Source organism: Phlebotomus argentipes, unplaced genomic scaffold (genome assembly GCF_947086385.1).
Source record: "Phlebotomus argentipes unplaced genomic scaffold, Phlebotomus argentipes genome assembly scaffold_4, whole genome shotgun sequence".
In the NCBI taxonomy this organism is placed as follows: domain Eukaryota; kingdom Metazoa; phylum Arthropoda; class Insecta; order Diptera; family Psychodidae; genus Phlebotomus; species Phlebotomus argentipes.
In genome coordinates, this window is record NW_026776174.1 from 3,659,955 (window position 1) to 3,681,683 (window position 21,729).

General features: G+C 38.1%; 1 protein-coding gene across 2 annotated transcripts in view; it reads right to left on the minus strand.

Annotated features, from left to right (window-relative positions):
- The window catches only part of LOC132257529 (5-hydroxytryptamine receptor 1), a 35,686-nt gene extending 16,309 nt beyond the window's left edge, over nt 1-19,377 (minus strand). The window contains exons 1-2 of one of the 2 annotated variants that reach the window (XM_059754481.1): nt 18,642-19,377; nt 9,974-10,028 (exon numbers count right to left, since the gene is read on the minus strand). The gene's annotated coding sequence lies outside the window, so the exon portion shown is untranslated. The remainder of the gene's footprint in view (nt 1-9,973; nt 10,029-18,641) is intronic. The other variant, XM_059754479.1, reaches the window with a different exon arrangement.
- Nucleotides 19,378-21,729: the final 2,352 nt, after the last annotated feature.

Here is a 21,729-nt window from a genome sequence, read left to right on the forward strand (position 1 = left end):
AAATCGTTTACACCATTTGCAATTCTGACTAAGGCATAATGGCAATTTTATACAGAGGCAATCCAATAAAGATTGGTGGAAAAAGGAGAACAGAGCACACCATCGAATAAAATGAAAATATAGGATGGGAGAAATTCCATCAAATTGAGACTGATAGATTTTATGTTGCACGCATTTGTTCCACCGCCAAAGTGTTCGAATTTCAGTCTCTCTAGACTCCGGAAAGCGTACTCATGTAGAGGCAATAATTTATATGTAAACACACTGGTGAATTCGGCCATTTCGCAGTAAATTGGCTTGATTGCTTTTCACATACAGATTTCGGACCGACAACATAAATGGGATTTCTCACTGACATATGTGCACCATATTCATCATTTTACTGACATCACTAATCAAAATTATAATACAAATGTTACCCCAAGTGTCACATATGTAATCATGATGTGAGACTTTCACATGTCAATCCATTTGTAGACATAAATCTTTAATTAACTAACTTCCCCACTGACGCGCATGAACATGCACTGCAAAAGGGATCCAGCGGATCCCGTGTGTACATTGGGTGGGCAGCAAAAAGAGGCTAAGCCAGCAGGTGTATCCGCAAGATTTATCAATCAAACCGTCACACACCCAAAAACCCATTAAATCACTCTCTGCATTTGGCCGTTCTGATAAAATTCATATAAGCACAATCATTGCTTATCGGCGGATTTATTTATTGACACTATAGTGAATGTTATCCAAAATTGTTGATATTTTATTACCAATTTACTACCGCTCAGGTTTCAGTAAAATTTTACAATGTTGGGAAATTTTTTTTGTCTTTAATAATAGCTCGTCGAGAACACACATTTGGGTGGATGAGCTTTATTTATATTGATTGTTTTTTATAGTTTCTACTCAGTGAGTAAAATTTTATTTCGTCAGATGAATCTTTAAACATTGGAAACGTTATAAGACATTTGAATACAATGGACAGAAGCTATTAAATAAACTGAGAACCGCACAGATTACTAGCTTCAAAATTAATTCAGTGCTGAGAAACTATCTCTGTAATTCAGATTTACTATAACCAGTAATTTAAACTATCAATCAAGCCCCACAATAATTCAAAGCATCGAACAGTGTATTTAGTGATAGCAAATATATTGAACACTGGACCAAAATCAACCCTTCACCCAAAAAGCTACCCTAACCGAAATGGAATTTCACTATTATTTCCTTCTCTTTGACTATTGTTTGTCATATTTTGCACGGTCCGTAAATTTCCACCGCAGACGATCTCATCCCAGATGCAATGTGTTGGGAGTTATTCACGCCGCCGTGTTATTCTTCTGTTTTATTGACATTGGAATGAAAATAGTAATAAAATAAATATGAAACATAAAGCAACATTAGGCGGCGGTATTTGGGCTTTGAGGATGTCGTGTTCAGGGGTGAAAAAAAAAGTGTCTGCAAAATGTGTGTTGAATAAATACTGGCGATGCGAAGACGATGTGTGGAATCTTTGGTATAATTTTATTTATTGTGATATATTTCTAGACCGCAAACGAGACATTTGTCTCTTGCCACTTTAGCACGAAGACCCTAATTTCGAATAAACAACCCGTACCCAAAAGCTAATATCATTTTCATTGGGCGGAAGTGGAGGTAATTGCAAGAGTTATTCCATATGGTATAAGGGGATGATCAGAAATATGCCAGAAGATTAATGTATTTCGGAATATTCTATAATTTTGCCATCAATGCATGGAAGAGTATAATTTAAATGACAATTGAGAGTCATTATCATTTAGGGCAATTTGGTTTTCAATTTGAGATGTTTTCATGAATTTACGGTTGATTAGCCGAAGCTCCGGGACAGCTCGATGGTAATCCTCTTGCTAAAATTTCCGCTTTCCAATTCTCTCTTTGCATTTGTGTGATTTCACATGGAGTCAGGATAAGGTTGGCTGTAATTTATTTAAATTAATTTGTAATTCCAGGGTTTCCGGTCAAGCTTCAAGCTCGCTGTATATTAAAGTCATGAAGCCTGTTGTACATATGATCATGAGTGCAGAAAGAAGCATACTTATATATTGTTTAGGAGTATTTCCACAAGGAGCAATGAGTTGGAATTTTCTCTGCAGTGAACTTCCACTTTAACATCTCCTTAATAGGTAAACTTTTCACATTTCCCTTCTTATCCTGGCTTTTCGCTTTTAATTATCATTTTGCTGGCAGTCTTATCAGTGTTTGTGGCGAGGAGCTCATCTCGTGAAATATTGCTGCACAAAGTGTCGTTGCGGATGTGTCTTCAGCTCAGCCGAAATGAATGCGACAAGTGGAATGTCTCTTTGTCGTGGGCTCTTGGAAATTAGTTTGTCATATTACCAATTTTCCGTGTAAATTCTGAGGTATTCTAAGAGGAATTCGCCGTCTTGTCATCACATGATATCACACAAGACATTTATCTGCCGGCAAAGGCATGCAATGTGAGTGACAATTCTCAGAGAAATTGGAGATTTACATGTACAAGAGCCTTTGCGCAATAAAGTGTTCTAATCCACTTTCTCCCAAGTGTTGTAATTTGATTATAATTTTTTTTCTCCTTCTTCGCAGAACGCTAATTTTCTGCCAGTCCAACGCAGAAGACGTTGATAATGAAGAGGAAGGAAAATGTAAATTACGTTTATTGTGAATTTTATTGACTCGTGCTCCAAATTAAGATTTATTGCACTGAGTGTAATGCATTCATTAATTCAATTCCATCGCTGTGCCATGGAAATGCATTTCCTAACACTTGTGCCCTCACAGTGGCTATTTTACTGTATTAGTGCAGTTGATTGAGTCAAGTTGTGTGCGCATTCCACATGAAGCATTTATGATAGACGACATTTGTTTGGTCTTGCGGTTGGACAAAATCCCCTTTTCAACGGGTTCCACCAGCCCCTTTCACTGGGGCGCACCACCATTAACTTTGTTATGTTTACCCCCAATGTTCCCAAAGCTGTGCGGTCGAGCTCAATGTCGACTCTGCCTTTTGGGATGTCTTTGATTGGAGCCATGGACCAGGAGAGTGTGCAGGGCGGTATGTATTTAAGTTCAACAAATTGATAGCATCTTCTTTCCGTTTTCCTCACTCAACTGGCACAAGAGTCAATATACTTCCTCACTCGGTGGCACTTTTGAGTTTCAAAAGCATATTTATATTGGGAAAAAAGGGAAATTTATCGGAAATGGAAATCACAAAGGAAGGCAAACAACATTGGAAGCTAATCAAGATGAGATGTTTTGGAAAATTTGTTGAAAATCGTATTCCCCTATTCAAGTTTGCTACAGTAGCGCACCATTCGAAATTGTTTTCCATTCTTCACCAGGGAAAAGTAGGACAATTGAGCTTCCATTGAGGGATTAATATTTCTTTCAATACAATATTTGCTAGGCATTTGGTTTTTTATTAATATTGTCCACCGTGTAAATCACTCTTTCTGGTGTTTGTTGTTTTATCTAAAATTCTACGTGAGAATTGTGCCTATTTTTGGATGAGGAACGTTGAAATTGCAATAATTTTAGACACACGAAGCAACGCCTAGACATTGTAAATTTATAGAGATAGCAGATCGTTAAACATTCAGGTGAGACTATTTTAGTTGTAATAACAAAAACTTCGCTGAAAATGTTGATTTATGATGCGAAGTCATATGGTTCATGTCTCAAGTAATTCCGTAAGAAGAGGCAAAAGTCGAGAGTTTTCGCAATAGTGATGCTACTTTCCCAAAACTTTTCCTTGTAAAACTTTGAGAAACACCATGAAGAGCATAAAAGTCGATTTTTTACCCAAACTAGCTCACTGTTTTTGTCGTGTTTTTGTTGAATACTCCGAGGATAGAAACTGGGTAACATGCAAAAAGTGGTTAGAAATATGATGTGTCGTTTTCATATTCTCCCCTCCGCGCATTGTATTGTCTCTGTAACTGCTATCACGGGGTAGAAAATTCCTGTCTTCCTGGCAGAATCGCTCTTCGACTGAATTTTTTATCGAGATCTTGGGAAATGAGGAGGGACGAGTAGAAATTCCACAAAAGAAATACGGAGAAAATTCGTATACATTCCTCACTGGATTGCAGACACAAAAAAATAAGATATATACGCCTTTTAGTTGGTGTGTGCCCAGGTGTGAATAATTTTTCCGATCCCAATATTTTATGCCATCATCGCCGTATTGGACGGGGGGAAAGAGATATTTTGGCGGGCAAAACGGGGGACGCGGTACAGATGAAAAGACGCCCACAAAGTACAAAAACAAACTCCTTCACGAATTAAAATTTTTATTATTTATGTGACCAAATGTAACATTTTCCCCTCAATCTCGACTTGTGGAATTTTTTCGGAATTTTCCACAATACCTTGTAGTGTACCTTTTTTTCAATATATGAGTGTGTGTATGTTGTATGTTTTTCCGCTCCTTTAGCTCCACACAATTTTCAGCGAACGAGAGGAGCTCATACGATGTGGCATGGGGTGTGCAATAAATATTCGCCATGTATGTTGAAACCTTAAGGCTGAAACTCCTTCGGCGCCCAATTCAGCATTGTGGTGTGTCTATTAGTTTCCTCACACCTAACCTCAATCTCCCGAATGCGAGAGTACATGAATTTATGTTGTATATTGTAAATTTTCAGGCATTTGCCTGTTCCTCCTTCGACTTACCTCAATGGTAAGTTTCAGGGTTGATTGCGGCACAACATATATGAAGTGAAATGCCAATACATAAATGTATAACTAATGTAAACAGGGGTAATTAGGGTGGGAAATTTATAATGGAAGAAAATGTGTATATTTGTGCCATACACATAGCGCCCGCTAATGGATTTTCACTTCTCTTTCTCACCCTCGGCAATGGATATAGAAAATGTTCGTATAGTAACCTTTTCTCCATTTGAAATATATTTGACGATATGAAAACGCTTTTCAATTTGACGCTATTGATTGGAATGAATGATTTTTATGGCTTTTAGTCCAGAGCTTCACACTTCAAATGGTTATGAAAAATTTCCCCAATCATACGGAAATCGCAAGGAATATTTGAATATAACAGCTTTGGGTAATATCTTTTTCTAAATTTCAGTTTATTGTCCAAAGACAGAGAGATGAGACATTATTTTATGGAGATCATGTCAAATATTTCCACTTTATCGCTGTGCAAACAAGCATTGGCATATTTTGGCGCTCAATGATTGTGTGATCTAGTTTTGACTGTTAAATACCAATATTTATTTGAATGCGAAAACAATGCCATTGGCGGTATCAGCGGAGAATGATTAATTGTCGCGCGGCGCAATAAAAGAAGCTGCGAGCATTTTGAGTGACTCAGTGTTTTCATAATTTCCATTTTCATCCGGAGATCCAACAGTGTTTCCTCCTGTGGGACACAAACACACCATCATCAAAGAGGAAAAGCGTCTCAGAATCAATTTCGCAGAATCATCAATGAGCCACACACCCTGAACTGAGAGGAGTAAATTTACTAAACAGATGCCACACCGCACTTAAGTCACTCGTGAGGAGGCATGATGGCATAATTAATTACCCAAGGTACGGTTCTGTGATATAGTGTGAAACATATTCTTCTGCATCTATTGATTTTGCGGCGCAGACACACCTTGTTCAGCGTAGATTTATCGTCGCTACCACACAAATGATCAACTTGACAACGGCGTATTGTTGATAATTAATACAATATGCTTATTATGTTAAATAATACACTATACAGTCTCTATCGTCATTTGAGCGAGGTGCAAGAGAATCCACTGTGGAGAAGTTGTTTACCAAGTAATCCCTCGCACCCTCGCACCATTTTCATTGAACTTATGGTTTCAGTATATCGTCACACACACACAGCTCTCGTGTGATGTTGAGAGTTTGAAATTGTCGAGCGAGTTTAGATAATCAGGGAAAATTTCCCATTGAGCGTCAGAAGGTTATCTTGGGAATCGCACTTCTTGCAACCATGGAAAGCTCTCTGTTTTCTCTAGCACGCACTTTTGGTCTATTTCTGTACCTTAAGTGAGCAACATTTAAATTTATGTACGTGGCAAGTACAAATATATAATTTGCTGTGCAAATTTAAACATATGTACAAATCTCTCTCTCTCTCTCTCTCTCTCTGCTATGCGGAAAACTCCCTACACTGTGGAGCACGTGGAGCTGAGACAATCTCAGAATGGTCTTGAGATAAACGGGAGCGGAAGCGGTCTCAGGAATGTGTCAAAGTTTCCAGGCGATCCCAAATGAAACTTTCCATGTGGCGGATTGTCTTAAATTCTCGCATTCGCAGCGGTGTAGAGGAATTTTTGTACAAGGGTGGATATTCATTTTGCTGGCACATCGCCAGGTTAGTGTGGCAGAAAGCAGAAGCTGTCAGTGGGACCAGGTACATAAATCTCCGCTGAGCGGAAAAGCGCGTGTGTGTGTGTGTGTGTTCTCTTGCGAAAGACAATAATCCACTTTAACACCCGATAAGGACCATTCAAATAAGTACACAAGCATCTAAATAAATATTTCATTTTATGTAAACATCCCATGATTAGTGGAGAGTCTTCAAATCTTCCGCTATTCACTTTTATTGCCCACGATGCGTACACAGAAGGTAAATCTTGCATGATTGAATGAAAAGACGATGAATAAGTCGAGAAGCTCATGATGTTTATTTCTATCGGAATGAGAAATGCTCCATCGGGCATTTCGTCTAATTCGCAAAAACATACTTTTGGCATTTTTAAACTAATTAACGTCAGCTAAATCGCCCATTTGCCTGATTTCAGATGTTCTCATACGTTAAACTGACAGAGAAATTGCTGTGCAAAATTATCTTCCAACAAGCTGGTTAGTGCCAGAAGATTTATAGTTTTTATAAGGCAAATTTGATGAAATGTTCTCAGAAAGTGAATTTAATGCTCCTCCATCTCAATATTAATCATATTATACTAATAATATGTTGTCTAGGAATATCAGAAATATGAATTGCAAAGTTTTCTTCAACTCAGATTCGTCAAATACATAATATAATACATAAGGTTGTCTGCGGTCTTGGGCAATTTTCAGAAAGAAATTCATTCACTTCAGTCAAAGTGTATAAATAGGAAATTGACGGTCTGCAGACAGTTCTGATGAAATATTGAATATCGTGAAATTATGCACTGTGTCAGTGAGTCGTGTGAGAACGGCCACTGAGGGTATTTATTTAGATTGCGTGCACCAACAAGAGAATCAGCAAGACACTTTAAACGCGTTTCAAACCATATTCCCTAATGACATGTTCAATTAGTATCACATTTCATGTCTGCAGTGTGGACTGGACGAAAAAAAGCGAGCTTATTTTCAGTCTACTTTTTTTCATGTCTCCGAATATAATTGCATGCGAGGTGGAAATTTCGGTGGAAAAAATTGATGCTCGATATTTGTTTGTTTTCTCTCGCCGATGATTAATCGTGTTGAGTGTTTCATTAAGTGAGAAGTATTAAAATGTCATTTGCAGCACCACTCCTCGCGAGAGGTGACAACTCAAATATTATCGCGGAAAAGCGCGTGTATCAGCAATAATTTGAAAACATTCACCCGCGGACCAGAAAGAATGTCTGAATATCCCACACGACCGCCAATTTAGGTGGAGATGACTATCGCGGTGCTTTGTCAGGGTCAACTAAACATAACTGTGATCTTATCGTCGGAAATTCAATAATCTTCCGGGAGGAACTATTTCTAAAGTGATTCTGAGCACAGCCATTATTAGTGAACACGAGAATGTGGTAGAGACGGAAATTGGCTGGTGAAAATGCCAGTAAAAGTGCACGATATAATTGAATTGAGCGAGATATGAAATTTCAGAAACCACTTGATAGACTTTGCATAGTCTAGTCAACAGATGTACGTATAGTTCAGCGGTTCATTAATTGCAAACAATTAGACCTCATCTCGAAGATTAGCAAACAGCCTCGTCACCAGAGCGAAAATTACACACTTTGTAATCTCTTTAGCTCCCATCAGATTACTTGCATTCAATATACGCATTCAAATTGCATTAGCCAATTGAACTGCGCATTTTGGCAAGCTCAGTGTTATATACATATGTGATGATAGAGAGTGGCTTTGCAGCCACACCACTTCATTCAGCAATATGAATTGAGTGATAAAAAGATCTGTGAAGCGTGACAAAAGTGTTGTAAAGCTATTAATAAACACAATTCTGCGGTTATCTTAACATTATTGAATTTTTATATGTTCAGCACACACCACAATTGCGGTTTGCAGAGCATCAATGAGATGGATGCACTCCGTCAAGGGAATTACATTTCAGGAAATTGAGTTAATCGATTTTTGTTAACTTTTCCGTATGTTTCCATTGGGAGTTGAGTGTGTACATGTGGATTATAATTATGATATACATACAGATCGGAAAATCTACAGAGCTTTTTGTGAATTACTTCGTTTGCCCGCGGAAAGCGACAAACCGTTACATGCATGCAATGAATTGATTTATTGGAATATTTCACGCGATTGCGAGGAATAAAATATAATAACATTATTAAAGGGAATTGATTAAATAAGTATGTTGAATGCCTGAAAAACGTTGATGACAAATTCAACAAAAACCACATTTCCATTTTGTATACTTCTGCTGCAACAATGTGGAAATACTATGCTTTCCTGCACTCATTTCCACCATTTCCACAATTTTTTATAGATTAATGACAGCGAAAATAGTTCGTTGTCCAGATGAAAAGCTAGATTATTCCCTGTACATTTAGCCTAGGGTTGACTTTAAAACTTTTCCGTTTAATATTTCGCTGCTATAAATAAGTAAACTTGTGAATTTTCTTCTCATTTTCTCGTCATGTCTGATTAAATTTATGCAGCAAAGTTGTTCACAAAAGACTTCCCAATTAAATTAGGTCGTCAGTTTTGGATAAACTACGGGTGAAGTTCGATTTATCACTCACTATGCTGATTGGAAATGCACATAGCATCGCTTTAAATTTAGAATCCGTGTCTGAGCATTTTGCAAAAAATTAGGAAAAGATTCACGAGACGCGATGTCTTTGATAAAGCGGTGGTTGCCTGTAAAAGTCAGTCGACAACCAGCTTGAGCCGGTTGCTTATGGTTCTCGCGCAGGAGTTTGTTTGCTAACTCTCTGATAATTTCAGGGCAATACACCGCGCCTTCGGCACATACCTTTCCTCTGTGGATATATAAAATAAAAGAGTGAGTGTTAAAAATAGAAAAAATTCGCATGCTGACTGATAGTATATGGACGAGGCTATTAAGTCTGTGCCCTCCCTCGCAGAGCTTTCTACCATGTGGTAAGTATGAATGAAATATTACACCCTAGAAACCCCCGAACAATGGCTTAGGATGAAAGAATAAAAGGCATTTATCGATCTATCAACGTTCATAAATTCTTGTAAGACACTACAACGCTTAAATCACTTTATTGATTTTTCCTGGCGACAGACAGTCCCATCTCAAGCACAAATAAATTTATCTATTTTTGATTTCGCATTTTTTCATCCATTTCCCCACATCCTGGCCGTTTGGTGTCTTGTATGGAAAATGATATCAACCCACAGGAGGAAATGTCTTCATGTCGATGAACGTATTCAGTGTGACGCCAAATTCCATTCACAGACATGCAATTCAATATTCGCCCTCATGCAATCCAATGGCTTTGGATTTGAAAGCGGGTTGCAAGCCAATTACAATTAAGTAGAATTATTTGAATAATTGCAATCCAGTGGATATTCATTTTGAAATCTTTGTGTGGAAGTGCGAACGTTCAATTTTCCCATTTCAAAGGCAATCGGGTAGGTTAAGTACATTGAATAAATTCTCTGCGGCACGAGATGTAATGACAGAGATAAGCCTTGTGGAAGACACAATTATTCTTTACATTAAGACGTTTAATTTCAAATTATAAAGGCAATTACTCACTCAAAATTTTGCCCTGGGTGTTGCGCGTTTATACAGAATATTCTTTAGCCTTGTTCTGTAAAAATAGACATAAAATCCTTGTAAAATTTCTAAATGGCACACGAAATAAAGTTAAATTTATAAGTATCAAGAAATCTTGATGTTTATTTAAGAATTCACTGAGTAAAATTATTTATTGAAGCAGAATGAGAGAAACAGCCTTCCAAAGATATTTCGATCATCACTCAAAAGCTTCTGCAAGAAAACCGCCCCAAACTTAAATCATTCTTCTGACATGGCAATCGCTCTCAATTCCCAATATTCAAATTTAAAATGAGATGATGTGAAGATAAATAGAACATTTCAAACTCTGAAAATTCACTTTTCATTACTTATGACAATGAAAAATTTATGGGAAATTTGGCACTATTGTTTGAAATTCCACATAACGTGATTTCGATTTCAATTCATCGCGATAGAATGAGGAAAATTTAAATTTTCTGCCTAATTCTTCTGATCAACACTCGAAAAGTTTAACATTTAATTTTAGATTAACTAGATTTTTTATTGAATAAGTATATGAGGAAATTTGATTGAAATTGTCTTAAAAGCAGTCAAATTTCTCTATAAAAACGTCGGAAACTGTGTCATAAGCTTTCTTTCTCATTTCAATGCATATTCTTTGAAATTTCTATTCGTACATTTTTTATAAATTTCAATTCAAATAAACGTGTCTTTTGATTTTGCAATGTGGAGAAAAATGCTGAATAAGACATTCATTGTGCGCTTTAAATATGTCAATTATTAGGGTGTAGATTTTCTTTGGAATTTTTCGTGGCCCGAAAAAGTTGAAAAATTTAATCAACCGTATCATAATTCGGAAGATTAGCAAAAAGGTCTGACGAAAGACGCAAATTATTCAAATCAATTCACCTAAATATTCCCTTTTCTCCGTATTCTTAGAAGCCAATGGGAAAGAATTTACTGTAAATATTATCGTTTCTCATTTTGGAAGCCGGAGATATACATTTGCCTTTCTTGTGTGCACTGACGGTGAAATTGAAATCACAACTGCCTCAATTGTATACAGAGATGATACGGAATAAAAGTCAGCGACATTTGATTTGTCAGACAAATCATAATTGTTATTATTAACCCACTGAGGGCGAGAGATGAATTTATCGCAATTATGCCACATTCTCAGCATATTTTCGTCATGGTTAATGCAGTCGCATAAGATTTATGCTCAAGTGGATGGAGAAGTTGATGGAGAAGGACGAAGAGTTGATTGCCGAAACAATAAACTCTGGCGGAATGTTAATAATACACTCGACATCGATATAGTTTTCTTTCAGCATTTGTAGCATGTGTACAAGTGCAATATTTAGCACATACACAGTTACTCGTAATTGGTGGTGCGAGTATGAAATTAACATGGCAAGCAGAAATAATACTACACTCCGATTCCCTTGACCTTATGCGATTCCACATGTGTTGAATATTTTAATAAGTACACAATTCAGATGCGAGAACACGAAAACACTCCGCCACACCATTCCTGTGACAAATTCAATATTTAATCAATGTGTGTGTGTGAAATTGAACCACAGATTCTGCCCAGTGAAATGCGGGCGCTCTGCCCCGCCGGGACTTGTCGAGAGACAAGCCTATGGCTCTCAAATATGGGCCAAGAATCCCGGAGAGAATTGGAGGAATTCCCTGTAAAATCTCCCCCAAACATCTCCAACCACACTCCTGCTCGTTATGCCAACAAGGACACCGAAGAAAAACACAAAAATCACGACAATTCATCAAAAATGAATAATATTTGCTGTGTATCTTCTCTCTTCTTCTTCTGCATTTTGGGGCGATTGTGGCCCCGCCAAGAGCGGATGGGATGAAAAAATATAAGCAACAAAAACACAAAATAACTTCCTTAGGCGAAAAGATGTTGGTGAACGTAAAAAGCGTAGAGTGAAAAGCATGTAGCAATTAATTGGATCCGCGCCCATTGCAAAAAGACGTGGGCGGATTTGTGTCGGAGTATTGAGACGTATAGAGTGAATTGGCAGTGACAGGATTTCTCCCATGGGCACCACAAATCGGTGGCGGACCACCCTCATATTTGTAATTTTATGGTTGCGGCTCTCAATGGTCCACTGAAATGTTCTTTGGCGCAAGATTTGGGAGAAATTCATGCTTTTCCGCATGGTTCTCTATTATTAAAATCGTAGGCGGTACTGAAAATATGTGTCGCAAATAAAATAACTAAACTTAAAGACGCATCTTGTTCAGCTTGAATAGTTTGAATTTCCACCAGAAATGTTTCGATTGTGGAAAAGGCTGAGGTTTGGAAGTTTGTCTCTATAAAGTCGATTTTCATTCTACGAATATTTCATTAGGAAATTAGTCTGTAAATGGATTAGTTATTCACTGAACATTGAAATCTACACAATAGGCTATTTGAAAATCAAAGACTTTTCCCCGAAATGAAAGCTTTGGAACTTTCGCTTCAACCATCGCCTTGGATTCGGGTCGAAATCCCACCTCAGTGAGCGTTAACAGAAAAAAATGGGATATCCCATTGTATGGAATCCAGGGATTTTGGTATCTTCTCGAAGACTAGTGCGTGCCTTTTGTTTACGTATATTAACCCTTGACTTTATAGAGACAACCTTCCCTGAGGAGTGAGTTGGGGTTGGGATTGAAGAATGGACTTGAGCCAATATCTCATTCTTTTGGCTTATGTGAAATTTTCGGTTTCAACTTGATTGATCTCTTTTATGGGTTCATGAAGGGATGACCGGGTGGCAAAAGGGTCGAATCACTTTTTGTCTTAACACCTTTCGGCGGGGGTGGAAGGTATGTATATTGGGGTGGCTGCGCCAAAGTACACGCAAAGCCCAAGGGAGTGAATCCGTGCGGTGGAGTAATGGCATCGAGGGGCATTGTTGCACGAAGAGCTCCAAGCACTATTCGCAGCCTTTGGACTTTAGTACTCCCTTGGCAGCATTGCCGATTCATCATTCACCAAAAGTGTGAGATAAGTGCCCATGAAGTGATCCTGAGGCATCTCACAGTGTCGAACAATGCCCCATTGATGCCCAGCAGGACACTCTATTTTGGACTTGATGGCTTGCCATCCTTCTCAAGGGGCCGCATCATAATTTTCCGATTCAATGACTTCCGGTCCCCCCGTAAATGGCGACCGGAGTGCCTCTTTTCCCGGAAACGTGACTGTGTAACTTAACCACATCGATTAACTATTTATCGACTCTTATCGCTGAGGCGCCCTGATTTTCTGCGTATGATGCGTAAACACATGAGCGGGAATGTCGGCTTTAAAGTGGTGAAATAATTAAGATGAAGATCTGCCGGCAGCCACAAGTGTGACTCACGGTGTTGAGGTAACATTCCTAATAGCGAAAAGTTTCGGCCGAGCAAGAATTTTGCGTCGTCGCCTCGGATTTGTAGGACAAAGAGCGATACTTATCACATGGCTTGATTGATTCCTGGTGAAATTCCATTGACAGAGAAACAATGTTTGCGGGTGTGGAATTACATGAAAGAATCAAAGAATTTTACAAAGTCTGGAACGGAATTTATTGCTTCTCCTGAAACACAGAGAATTAAATTTCAAATAACGAAAATGTTGTTCAGTTGAATATCAAATTGCTGATAAAATTGCTTTTCTCGCTACTTAATTGACCCAATTCTTCTCAAAAAACACTTCCTACTTATCCTGCTTAACACATTTTCAGATTATTTATTAACTCTTAATGCAATGTGTTTAATTAAAGTCTTAGCAGGGAAGAAAATTTGGCGACATTTTGAGAAAAATGGATCGTATTTGACATAAGTAGTCGTGTTTTTCTCTTTGATACATGGAAACAATTAATGCTTTCCTCATCTTAATTTAAATACACTCTGCTATGGAATATCTCGCCGTAATCCGGCTTCAAGTGAGGTAAATCCCACTTTCTCGGCAGCTCTTCAGAATTGCCGGTAATTACGGGGACTCAAGAAAGTTTTGAATATAAGTTTTCAAGTGCATTATATGCTTTTCAAAGACAGAGAAAGAGCTTTTAACACTCATTCAAGGAGATTAGGGTGGCTTCTCAGAAAGGTGTAATTAAAGAGACTGAAAGGGAACACACAGTGTACAGGTATTGTTTGGAGTATAAAACGCACTTAAGCATATACAATCCATACATATATGCATGAACTTGTTATCACGCTTTGAGTCAAACTTCGTAAATTGTCTTTCTTGTTTACTTATGGCTGTGGTTCTGCTTGTGTATGGAGTGAATGAAAATATTACTCGCAATAAAGTGTGGAAAATCTATGTTACTTTTTCAGTCACTTTATCAATTCAAAAACAAAATGCTAAACATTACCTTAACTTCGTTTTCTCTTCTCATGCTGCATTTCAAAGATATGAGAAAACATGCTTCTCAGAATTCAGCATCTTAAATTTTATCTGAGTGCTTCTGAAGTGGAGATTTGTAAGACTTTTCTGTAAAGCTTCAAGCTCTTATTGGCAATGTGGTATTCATAGCTGTGGGAGGAAAGTTGTGAAATTTTTTACACCTCTCTGGAGCTTTTTCTGCACTTGCGTTTTGTTTTGCAGACTGGAACTTTCTGAATTTGAGTGAACAAACTCAAATTTCAATACAAAAATAAATCTACAGCAGAAGTTCTTGAATTGCAGTGCTCAAGAGTTGCACTGTAGCAAAATAAAAAGGCGTTCGTGAATGGCACACGTTCATCATCGTGGCGCTAAGGCAAGAAGTGTTAACCACAGTGCGAGACAATTGTGGTGAGATCGTTTAGCAAATAAACTCTGGCAGCAGAACAAACTTATGTATGTACATTGAAAATTGAACGATTTTGTGTGGACAGATGTTTCTGGCCATGGTGACTGTCGTGCGGAAAAGCTTATTTGAGCTGAAACAGAGGCGCGCAAAAGCTCTGGCACCCGCACTTTGAGCGATTATTTATCTTGCGGGAATTGTATTTTGAGGAATTGGACGTATGCGAAGTGCTCAAAAATCATCATACGGTCGATGTGGAGATGAATGAGTATGTTGGACAGAATATCTCGTGGGATGTTGTTTAGCACCGATATCGTGATATTTTGGTACAAGATTGAATCACTTTCAGATTATTTATGCAATATGGCTTTAATTATGAGATAATTTTAGCCTCGCTTGTAATGCTCCGAGACTTTTTCTTACTCATCATTTTGTAACATCATCGCGGACTCTCAGGTATAAAAAAAGTGCTCTGAATTTGAGCGAGAAGTTGATGTGTTTTCCTCCTTCACTCATTGGGACATTTGTATTTCACCGGCTCATTTGGCCTGTATCAGCAAAAGCTGAATCGATGTGGAGAACAAAAATACTTGAAAAGATAACTTTGAGGCGTATGATTAATAATTTTTCCATGACTGTCGCGAAGGTGGCCAAATAGGAAGGTAAGCTATATTTTTAATCCACTTTTGACTCTAATGTATTTCGAATCGGACAGAATCTCCCCCTGATCTAATCTTTTGGGCAAAAACCTAAAGAAAAACCCCTCGAGAGGAGGTAAAAAACGCGCGCTTTTTCCACTGCGCGAATCCAATTATTTTGCGATCAATCATCAAGGTGTAGTGTACACCTATTATCGCTTATTTTGTAAAATCATTATACACCTTCCAAGTTATGTACCTTAAAGTCACTCTTTTTCCTTCACAGCCAACCGAGTTTATAGCAAGTGTGTTTGAGGCGAGAAACAAAACGAAGATACATACAGGGTTACATGGAAAAATTGTAGGAGTCATTTTTGCATAAATAATTCGAATTGTTCATTCACAAGCACCCACAGATGTGCTTAACTTCATTACTCTTGCTCTGCAGTGTTCCACTAAAACTTTCCTGCCACAATAGTTTGCTGGCGTGAGCTTCACGAATAGCTCTGTGTTGAGATCAAACCACCAACACACGAGCAAATTCACTTAAGCACTTTGAGGCGGCAATGAATGCTACCGATAAGAGATTATTCCACGGTTTCGGTGACGTTATCATTGAGTGATCAGGAGTAAAGTTCTGGAAGCACATATACACAAGTGTTAAACATCAGAGGCGCGTATATTTTTTGGTGGAACAAATAGTCCAAATATTTGATGTACTCTTTTTATGCCATCCGCCAAACGAATGGCTTCCGCACATCCATTTTCCTCAAACGCATCACTCTGAATTGTTGCGACTGGCAATTTCGATTATCGAGTCCAAAAATAACGCGCTTCTGATTAGCAAGTCACCGCGATGAGTGCTTCCACCCATATTAATGGGTGTAAAATCAGCTGGACGTCATTCAGGCTTTCGAAGACAAACGGCTGATGGAGCAAAAAAGACGCGCGACACCGTCACTTTTTTGCACGATTGTCCCCACATCATCGGATGACAACATCACTTTCTAATCAGTGGATATCTGGGCATGGAGCACCGGAGGTAGAAGCCAGTTTTCCGGTGCCTCCCCCGCGCAAATGGCTTCCTTCGCTCCAACCACTCCACAATCATCACTCTCGATGGCAATTGCGTAACTCCCAACAGCTTATCGATTTGGCGTTACCGCGAAAGCTGGGCATCACTTTAAGTTTGAACCCATAAATGCACTAAATAGACGAAATTACAGTCGCGACATGGTTGTAGTGATGGAAATAAATTCTACTCTATGATGTATTTCCACTCGGAGAGACACAGAAGTGAAGAGTCAAGAGAAAAATTAAGCACACGAATAAATTTCGCCTACATTGTAACCCTTGCACTGCTTTCCCATAAAATTCGGAGTTTATTGGATTTTAAGAATGTTCATGTGAAGCAGCAGCAACTTTAAAATATAGTAAACAAAGTTGACACACGAGTGATAATGAATCTCTTTGATAAGTCAATTTCGCTTGAAGAAGCTACTCACTTGAGTGAAAAGCATTGGCAAACAATACAAGACTATAAATTATTGTGGAATACCGAGGTTTTTCCTATAGACATAAATGTCAAGATAAATTTCTATCAACAGAAATTGTCAAGAAAACATAGTTTCGGGCTGTTAATAAACTACATGGTTTGAGAAATTCAATGAGATTCTTACAAAAAATTACAGAAATTTCTAATGGCGATAACTCACGAAAGCATCGATTTAATCAGATAAATGAAGTGTGAGTTTAGAAACATTGACCGTATTTCTTATATCGTTATTAACTTGTAAACATGCTAATTTGAAGCTTTTTGTAATTCAATCACGAATTGTTCGTAGGCTTTCTTGAAGAATATTTCTGCGGGAATCTAGTTCAAAGCTCTGCCTTAGGCTCATCCAAATTTTTCTCATAAAATACCCACAAATTCAGTGCTGCTTCATGCAGAGCACTGGTGAGAATGATCAATGAGTAAAATTGCTATTTTAATTGATTTCCTTCTGCGATGATATCAGACACTTCACGATTTTGTGTTCAAAAATAGAGATTGGTCAATTTTCTGATGTAATCAAATACTTAGATTACTGTAAGTGTTGGTAAATGGCTATCTTGATAAAAAAAATTCATACTTCAGTTTCCTTGAAAACAGTAATTCAATTAATTTTTTTACACCTTTTACTGCTGATTCGGAGTTCATCACAAAGGTTCATCTCATAAGCATAAGACTTTTGCACAAATTCACTTGCATACATGTGCGAGACAATATCATAAGCATTGGAGCAATTTTACATGAGAAACTTAACACCTCATTATTTTCATTTGTCACTATTATTTGCTGACAGTGACAGTTATCTATAAATATAAAACCCACGGCAATTAGGTAGTCTTTCAATTTAGACTAATATTCATAATTAAAGTTATTTTAACAATTCACATGAAGCGTGTCTCAAACGCAAATATTTTACAACTCAACTACAATTTTTCTGTGTTTTTTCAGGCTAAGCAAAAAAGTGATTTTCAAGTAAATTCATAAATCTGTGATATAAAGTAAGTAATTTGCAGCTTAATCTTCCGTCCCTTTTCCAACTATTCCGAACAGCGCACTTATCAGCTCAATGTAAACTCGCACTTCTCAGCCGGCATCAAATTTTTCCGTGAATTGGCAAAATTCAGTGAAGGAGAATAATTTCGTACAAGTGTGTGGTGGAATGTCTTGAATCTTCTCTCTAAGTTCTGTATTTGCAGAATAGCACAATTTGTGGTGGCGGCGAAAAGTGAGCAATATTTTCAGCTGAAGGAACAACTGCCAATTGCGCTCTGAAGACATTTCTGTGCACACCAATTTTCTTATCAGTGCCAATAAAGCAATTGTCCAGAAAATAATTTAGACTCGTCTATAATATTTCTTATATATCTTTTATCTGACAATTGGGCTGGATGATAAGATTAAACACACTCTCTCTCTCTCTCCGGACGATTGGGAAAGGCGATTTCCACACAATACATTTTGAGAAGGAATTTGGTCGTTTTTCAGCTCTCGGATTTTTTTCCTCGGTGAATAGGAATTGCCAAATTTGGTCTTCTTTTCTCTGTATTTTTTTACTCTTACTCTCCTTGAGAGAAGAGGATCCGAAAAGCAGTGACAGAAAGGTATGAAAGAGGCGTTTTTATCTATTCAAGCACTTCTTGTGGGATTTTTGCGTGAGCATTTTCGATGAAAGAATATCAACTTACGGGTAAGATTCTCGGGATGGAATGGAGAGCACGAAGGTATTTCACTGTCAGTAGGACACAAATATTTAGTTTACGGTGCCGAAATTTGTAAACCTTGCTGAACTCTCAGATGATTACACCTTCAACTCCACCTACTTAATTCACTTGGGCAGCCCTCTTTATCACCTTACAATATATAGTAATTGCTTCTGTATATCTTACTCCTTCTGGGACTTTACAGACACTTCTTGTGGGCAAAAGTGAATGAAAATCACTGTCACGTCAGTTGATTCTGAGCCTGAAATCTCTATTATTGGCCTTATGAGAGAAATAGTTGCACTTGAATTAAACGGCCAAGTACTGACATCTCGTCTTGTCACCAGAAACACAATTTTCTTACACCCACTTTCTCGAAAATGTTATCAACTTTTAATCTCACACTCTCATAGACACTGAGTCACTTCGGCGTTGGATGTTTCGCGGTAGGTCTTCACCATATTTTCTTGGGGCACTTTCGAGGCATATTTGTTATGAAATTATTCTCGAGAATGCACCGCAGCGACTATGACAAGCACTATAGTGGATTCTATGGGATGAAGGAGGTAAAGTGCAAACCACTTGCGAGACAAAAAAATCCCTTCTGCAGTATAATTTCTAACACAGGAACACGTGATAATGTGGCACTAACTAGTGGACACTTTGGCGGAAAAAGGGATTTTCTCGCGAAAGTGGCGTCGAGACATCTTCAAGCGCCAAGAGAACAAGATTGTGGCGATAGACTGTGAACAGTTCGACTTGCGAATCGCAACTGACGGATTTACTGAGCTCTGGCGCTGAAAAAGTTCCACACACTCCACACAAGCTCTCACCGGCGCCAGTCAGTGTCTCTCTCCAAAAGCCACAGTCTCTCTGGGGCTTTGGAGGCGAGACTCTGGGAAAACTCAATTTTCCCCGCTCTGTGTGTGGAACACATTCACAATAGTCCCCAATGGTCGCCTCCACTGTGACTCACACAGAAGCACTGCGAGAGCGCGAGAGCGTTTGGAAAATTGGAAAATTCAATGTAGATTTTTCCACACCACTCCAACACGCCTCAAATGTGTAACAGCAGCAATAAAATAATTAAACTGGTATTACCAATATGTTTGTTTTTCACTGCTGCATCTCCCATTTGACTAACATTTATCGTTCTCTCTCTATCTCTCTCTAGATTGATATTCTCTCCATTAACTGTGCGTTCTGGGGTGATTCCGGTTCCGGATTGTCATGGGAAAGATGATCCACGAGAGTCTGCTTGGGATTGCGGTGTAGAAAATAAAATAGCTAAAGTGTTCAGTGTTGTGGAAAAGTTTCATCTCACTTAAAACCTTTGTATATATGTATATTAACCTTGCGGCTGGGAGCACATCAATCTCAAGACGAAAGTTTGCATCGAAGAAGTTTAGTGAAAACTTCTCTGTACACACTAAACTGCTCAATCCCCTAGAGATAGCACATCAGATTAAAAGACAAAATGATGGTCATTGAGCCTGGCCAGGCCTTATACAAAGTTCAAACACACATAGAACATCTTGAGTTTTTCTCACAAGGAAATTACCCACGAGAAGACTTGAAATTTGAGTTTAAACTGCTTCACTGGGCAATTTAAAATCTCAAAATTTCCCATTTTCTCAGGAATTATCACTATAATTACAGCAATTTTAATTGGATATTAATTATTTATTTTATACCACACACCAAATATTTCGTGGAAATTTCTCCCCTTTGCATTTTTGTGAATATTTTCACATTTTAAACAGCATTCCCAGTAGACAATATATCTATATATATTTTTGCGAAATCGTGTACCCTCTTTTTCCTGACTGAGAAAATTTAATATTTGCGAATGAAAATTTAATTGTCTCCTCCTGTGACGGTTCGAGGTGCTACGTGCGAAAAACTAATTTTTGTCGCGAAATTGAATGAATGTGCCATGAAAAATAATGAATTGCGGTGTGTTTCGCGAATTCGAGCGCTGGACAGTCTGTGAAAATCGTTTCCACACAGACAATAGAGGGAAACTAGAGCGATAGAGAGGCAAAATTTATTATTATTTTTCCTCTGTCCACTCTACATTCAATTGTCGACAGATTAAAGTGATAAGGGGATTTTTTATGCCCCTCGGATAGGAGCGGAGAGATTCCAGAAGGGGCCACCTCAGGTGTGAACACTGCGTGGATGGCGCCTGGGGGCAAATAACTCACTGGAAACACGCACTCAACTGTTTTCGCACCTCAACCTCTCAAATATCCATTTGGCATCACTCAGAATGTGAGGCGAAATAGTTCCGGCCACTGTTGCTGAAGCATGTATAAATTGCTGCTTTAATTCGACTGTCAGTGATTTCATTTGGGAAGGAAAGACATGTGAGCAAGTGTTGAATTGGTATATCTGTGGATTTAGCAGGATGCAATCAGATAATTGAAGCAATAATGCTCAAAATGTTCCTTTAATTAGAGGCAAATTGATTTTAATCACTGTCTTTAACTATAGGCGCAGTTTCAGCAAAAAAATAACCGAAGATGAATAAAAAGCTATTCAAAGTAGTTTTCTCACAATGTTTGTGACGTCATGTATGAAAATTCTTTCCACAAAACCCACCATTTATGGAATATGACCATTATTATAATTTTAGTTCACAGACATTTTTAATAGACAATAATTTGACGTCATGAACGTCAGAGTTGAATGAATTTTGCTTGCATAATAAATTTTTAATAACTACGCATGCGACAACTGCTTTTTTCTGAGCTTAATTTTGGAGAGATGAAGAAAGCAATAAAGAATTTAATTTGTTTGTTTCTAACCTTTGTCCATCATAAATTATGTCCCTTTGATTCATTCATATGCCAAACACTTGACTTGAAGAAGTTCTGTGTTCTTAAACAAAGCATAACATGTGGAAATCGATCGTTATCAGTCGCAAGGAATCTCTCGATAATTTTTTGACCCAGATGGTTTGTGACTGATTTATAAGCCCGTGTGTTGTCTGAAAATGCCCTCAATGAAAAAGTCATGTTGATAAAGTGTGAGACGTGGCGTGTCCAGCAAAATCCTAATCTGGCGACGA